Below are 6371 nucleotides of genomic sequence, written 5' to 3'. Positions count from 1 at the left end.
AAACTCAAAAGCAGTCCCTAGAAGCCAATGGGCTTCATGTTTAAAGAAAGGCAAAAGCTCTTAAAAACCTTGTTGAACCAGAGCCGTAGTGCATAGTGTTTGCACACTTGGTGCTAATCACACAAGGACTGGGTCATATGGACTTCTTACCAGGAAAACAGTTTTGTGCAGTTTGCCTGAGCCTGAGTTTTCTTAGCAAAGCCACATGCAAGTGGAGTTTTCTCAGTCCATTCCCCTTCTTGTGGCCACAAAATGAGGGCTACTCTGCACTGAAAAATTACATCAGCATAGCTATATCACTCAGGGGGTGTCAAAAATCCACACCCATGAGACATGTAATTAGGCCAACCTAACCACTGGTGTAGACAGCACTAGGTCAATGGAAGAATTCTTCTGTCGACATCGGTACCATTTCTCAGGGAGGTGGATTACCTACAGTGATAGGCGAACCCCTTCCATTACTATAGTAAGTGTCTACAATGCAGGGCTACAGCGGCAGAGCATTGAAACTGTGCAGCTATAACAACTTAAGTGTAGACATAGCCTAAGGCCTGGTCTACACTAAAAAGTTAGGTTGACCCAGTTTCGTCGCTCAGGAGTGTGAAAAATCCACATGCCTGAAAGGTGTAGTTAAGCTGACATAACCCCTGGGATAGACAGCACTAGGTCAGTGGAAGAATTCCTCCATCAACCTGGCTACCAGCTCTTGGGGAGGTGGATTACCTATGCCCATCGTCATCGGTAGTCTCTACACTGAAGCACTACAGCAGTGCAGCTGTCCCACTATAGCGTTTCAAGTGTAGACATGCCCTGAGACAATTCAATTTTCTTGCAATTATGAGCCTGGAGTAACTACTCTCAAATGAGCTCAGGAGGTGGAAAGATATAACAGCAAATACAGTCTAGACCCCCACAATGTAGAAATATGACCTGCAAAATAAACATAATTGGCACAGGATTTATTGACTACATCCCATTTTATGATGAGCCTAAAACAGAAAGGGAACATAGGAAGTGTAAAATTTGATGACGCAGATAATATATTCAGAGGACAAAATTGTAGCCAGCCAACAACCAAAGAAAAACCACAAGAATGAATTTTTTACTGACCCTGCGAAATTTGCTACATCGTACAAAAGTGAAGTGGAAAACATACAGTTCAGAGTGTGGGGGAAGCATAGTCTCAGAATTCACTACAGTCTTGAAACAAAATGCAGATAATATACATTACAGATGCTTTAAGCAAAGATTCTGGGATAGAGAAAATGCAAAAGTCTGAATTTACCATAAAAATCTGAAAATTAAAGTAACAGAATTTTCAACAAGGAGAAAAATACTAGAAATAGAGTGTTATGAAAGAAAACTGTCTCTTCAGGAAAATGTATTTGTAAAGGAAATAAATTAAAAAGTCCTGGTAAAATTGCTACAAGATTAACATAAATAAGTAGTATTTATGGATAAATATATTGCTCAGAAATGGAAGCAAGAAGAATGGGAAAAGAAGTCTTGATCACCTAAATGCTACACATTGAGAAGGAGCTCATCAGAATTCAATACAGGTCGGAAAACAGAAGATAATGAGCCAGGTTCTGATCTTTGGTACACCGGTGTGAGGTCCCAATCCTACAAGTTATAGCCCATGCACGATAACTTGTAACATCAGGCCTAAATCTAGAGAATTTCTACTAAAGTCCATGGAGTCGCTCCAGACATTTATTGCTATAATTGAAATCAGAATTTGGCAGTAAGGTAAGGATGTCTGATGATGCAGCAAAAAGCACAACTTCCTTTTTTAAAACAAAAAAAAAAGTACTTTCTGCCAAGTGCCGAAGAAAATAAAGCGATCAGTAATTCATTGTAGGACGGGAAAGAATAAGTAAGAAAAGACAAAGGGAATAAAACTTTCTGAGTGGAGATATTTTTGCTGACCGCACAGGTAGAGATATATAACTACAAGCTGCTTTTTTTTTTTTTTATCAAACTGAAGTTTATTAGTAGCCTAGATGGCATGACAGGAATTTATGATCATGGTCTCTCTTTCTTGCCTTTGTACAAGGCTAAGAGAGAAACATTGGCTACTTTGACAGCCTTGAAGCAGACACCAGGAATGTCACCAACAGCATGACCCTTCCGACCAAAGCCAGCAACCTGAACTTCATCATTTTCCTCAATGAAGCTCAAGCAACCGTCATTAGGAACAAAGGCCGTTATTTTCTTGCCATTCTTGATCAGCTGGACTCTGACACATTTCCTGATGGCTGAATTGGGCTGCTTAGCCTCTACACCAACTTTTTCAAGAACAACTCCCTTCGCATGGCAAGCTCCTCCAAAGGGGTTGGCTTTCAGGGCAGTACCCAAGTGGGCCTTCTTGTATTGCTTGTCGTGCCATTTCTGATCCCGTCGGTGGCTGCAAAGCTTTCTAGCGGTACGAAGCCCATGCACTTACCCATCGCGCTGCCGCTGGCCCGAGCCCCAGAGAGAGCTTGCTGGTAACAGATAAGGATGTTTACAGTCTTCACTCACAATCCAAGGTGAGAGGCTGGAGATGTTGTAAATACAATGGGGTTGCATGGGGTGTGGGGGGGGAGGGTCTGTCAGTGCTGTGCTTTTGGAAATACAAACACATGCAGCAACTATTGATAGGGGAAGACAGAGAAGGGAACTGCCCTTCATTACAACAAGGAGGCATCTTAAGGCTCCCAAGAGTATTTATTTGATGTATCGGTATTTCCATGGCTGCTCATCATTGGGGTATCTGATAAGCCAACCCAGGAAGTAATTTTAGGTCAGATTAAATGATCCCTCTGGCCTTGGAGTCTATCCAAATGTCCAGAGTTTGGGGGTAGAAATCAACACACCCCTTATGAGCCACAGCTGTCTGTATGAAAGTGTGATACATGTTTTTGAGAAAGTCATGAGCAAATTTTAAAACAACGCTGTATAATAAAAAGTGCCTTTGCAACACTAACTATAGTATTTATTACATGCCCTTATATCTGTACTAGGGCATATAGTTAATGCAGCCTTGTTGTGTGTGTATAACATTCAAAATTTGAGCTCAATCCTGCTCCCATTAAAATCAATGGCAAAATTCCCATTGACTTCAGTGAAGCAGGATCAAGCCCTGTGTACTCCTAGCATTGAGCACTCAGAAAAGTAGAGGCAAAAGCCTAAAAGTGGAGTGATGCTTTCTTAATATAAGAGCACTAGCAGCTGCTGCTGCAGACTATAGTGTCCTCTGCAGAAGTGAGGGGAAATCTAACAGCAGGTGATATTTTCTTCCAAGGCTATTTTATTCTTAATGGAGCATGTGAGAGATTACTCACTAGTTCAGATTTTGTTCACAGTTCTGCTAACATAAATCAGGAGCAGCTCAGTGTAAAATAAGATTGGAATCAGACTCTCTATGTGCACCCTTTCCCCCCCTATATGTGTGTAACCCTTCTGCCCGTCAGAATTGGCAGCAACAAGGGCCGGGTTCAGTATCTAGGGGTTCCATTCCAATAACACAATGCAAAACTGGCTCGAGCCCCCCTCCCAATGACCTGGGACAAATATATTCCACCCCCGCTGGGCGCCTCCAAGAGGCAATACTTCCCCTCTCGCAAGCACGGAGTCTGAGTGTAGCAAAAAGCCTTTTAATAACAGAGATAAACAATGTGGCATTATGTTGGGGAAACACCACGAACTGGATTCATAACACAACCCATGAGCAAAAACCCACCCCAAGCAAATTGGGGCATGTCCTTTCCCTTGGGTTCTTGAGTCCAGCAACCCAAAATCATCCAAAAGTCCAATGGCCCAAAAGTCTCTGTCCGTGGTCAGGGCAGCCCCAGAGTTTGAACGTTTATCTGCAGAGTTTTACCTCCCAACCTGAGTGGAGGGGGGGGGAGGGAGAGAAGAGGTAAGGGGCACCTTACATGATCTGAGCTGAGTGCCCCACAGCTCCATAGGGCTTCGCTCTGCTCCACCAGCCGGTCCAGCCATCCCGCAAACTGCTCCACAGTATATCTTCAGGCTCCCCCACTACTTAACACAACACTCAGTGATTTCAGCTCTTAGTCAGTTTTTAGCTCTTTTGTGATTTCAGCTTGTAGTAGGGGAGCCTTAGCACTGGTGCACCATTAGCCCAAAGTGAATTCAGCTCAGTAGCCTGTAACTAGACTCCTAATGGAATCAACATTAGCTCTGATATTCCACAATGGAGAGAGAAAGAAGTGCAATTAGCATGTAAGGCCCTCACCAGGGGGCCCATGCTACCAAGTATAAATACCTGTCCCCAATCTCTCTCCATTCACAGAGTTTTGGAACCCATGTCCCTTGCCTAGCAAGTGCTACTTAGTTGATGGCGAGTCCCTCCATCATAACAAAAGGCCCAGTACACTTCCAGGCACAGTTCCCATAATCAGGGTAATAACAATTTATTCTTTCTGCCCCAATAACAGAGACACTGGGGATCCCACAGCAGCCAAAGTGACCATTTGGGCAGCTATGGTCTCATTCTAGGTGGGGTGGGTGTGCCTATGCAAATGAGATCAGCCCCTGAAGTTCTTTTCCACAACTTGCCACCCTCACCACCAGATGTCAGGGTGGAGCCCATCCTGACTCTGCTTACATGTGGAAATGAGGGTTTAGTGAGCAGCATGGATGTGCTTAACCTTCTGGACAGAGATGCTCCAAGTATTAACCCGATCCAGAAACTTTCAAAGTGCCACCTTAGAGCCCTGGAGGAAAAGCTGGTATTGACTGTATTGTATTTTTAGAGTAGTTTAAGAGAACACTTACTCTCTCCCTTTACTCAAAGATTTGAACATTTAGGGGCCAGAGGAAGGCGGGGTGTTCATACTGTGTAGGGTCTTCAATTCTACAGTCACATCACTTTGTTTTCCAAAGGAGACAGTGTTGTCAACATTGATGATTTGCCCCAGTAATAGCCACCAGCGGGCAGCTACAAAAAACAATCCCTAGCATGAAATGGCTAAGCCACAGTAAGCAGTAAAGGTGCTGCTCACCCTGGCTTGAAATCAGAGTAAACTGTACCAATGCAAACTGCTGTGTATATCAGCTTTGGTTGTTTACTCTATGATTTTGTACTAGTTTAGCTATAACAGTGGCTTATATCCTCGATGCTGACAAAGTCCATATGGGCTCCAAAGCATGCCACAAGGTCTGGTAAAAGGGACGGGTTGGAATTGTATTAATTTCTTTAGCTTTGTTGAGTTTTTTTTAGTTGAATCCCTTTACTGAGATTCAGTCAGCTGGGTACTTTGTTATTTATTTTTGCACGTTTAATGATGTAAGGTTAGGATGTTCCATAAGGAAAAAAGTAAATCACTTTCACATGCATCTCTTCATGAGACTTTGAGCTCCTACAAATGAGTATTTTGGCTAATCCAGATTTGTTTAGCAGAGAGGACACCTTCATTTCTATGCATTTTATGCTTTAATAAAACCTAGCACACATTTTATAGCACTTTTCTTCTTCACAGCTCTTTACGAACATTATCTAATTGATCCCACAGTGACTCTCTGAGGTGAGTATAAAGTATCGTCAACCCCAAGAGTTCAAAAATCATGAGTCAGGCTTCAGAAAATTATGAGATTGGCTTAAACATGATAGGCTCTTTAAAAATATATACATGTGAGGAGCTTTCCATTTGCCTTTTGGTTTGTTAGCCTCCACTTGTCTCTAGTCATATTTCCAAGCTTTTCACTGCACCCATGGGGGCTGGAAAATTTTTAAAAAATGAAAGCAGAGTTTCTCACCTCATCACATGCCTCCAGTAGCTGGGGCTTTACAAAAACCACCAAACACCACAAAACTCGTGCTAGAAATAAAAGGAGTTGGCAACACTGCTGAGATATTATTTTCCCTGCTCCCAGAAGCTTTGTATCTTGTTTCATCCCATTTTGTGTCCTTTTGTTTGATTTTTACCATTAACAAAAGCCAGGTTTACCCACCGCCAGCCGCCCACCCAGGATGGCTGACACACAACCACTTGTTTTGGACCCAATCCTGTCAAGGAGCTGACTGAGGAGATATCTGAGCCATTGGTGATTATCTTTGAAAAGTCATGGAAGATGGGAGAGATTCCAGAAGACTGAAAAAGGGCAAATATAGTGCCAATCTATATAAAGGGAAATAAGGACAGCCTGGGGAATTACAGACCAGTCATCTTAACTTCTGTACCCAGAAAGATAATGGAGCAAATAATTGAGCAATCAATTTGCAAACATCTAGAAGATCATAAGGTGATAAGTAACAGCATGGATTTGTCAAGAACAAATTGTGTCAAACCAACCTGATAGATTTCTATGACAGGGTGACAAGCCTTGTGGATAGGGGGGAAGCGGTAGATGTGGTATATCTT

At 42.7% G+C, this 6371-nt stretch overlaps 1 pseudogene; it reads right to left on the bottom strand.

Moving 5' to 3' along the window:
- Positions 1–1961: 1961 nt before the first annotated feature.
- LOC102945169 lies at positions 1962–2450 on the bottom strand (annotated as a pseudogene).
- Positions 2451–6371: the final 3921 nt, after the last annotated feature.

The sequence above is a fragment of the Chelonia mydas genome, chromosome 11 (genome assembly GCF_015237465.2).
Source record: "Chelonia mydas isolate rCheMyd1 chromosome 11, rCheMyd1.pri.v2, whole genome shotgun sequence".
In the NCBI taxonomy this organism is placed as follows: domain Eukaryota; kingdom Metazoa; phylum Chordata; order Testudines; family Cheloniidae; genus Chelonia; species Chelonia mydas.
This window is presented reverse-complemented; position numbering and strand designations above follow the sequence as displayed.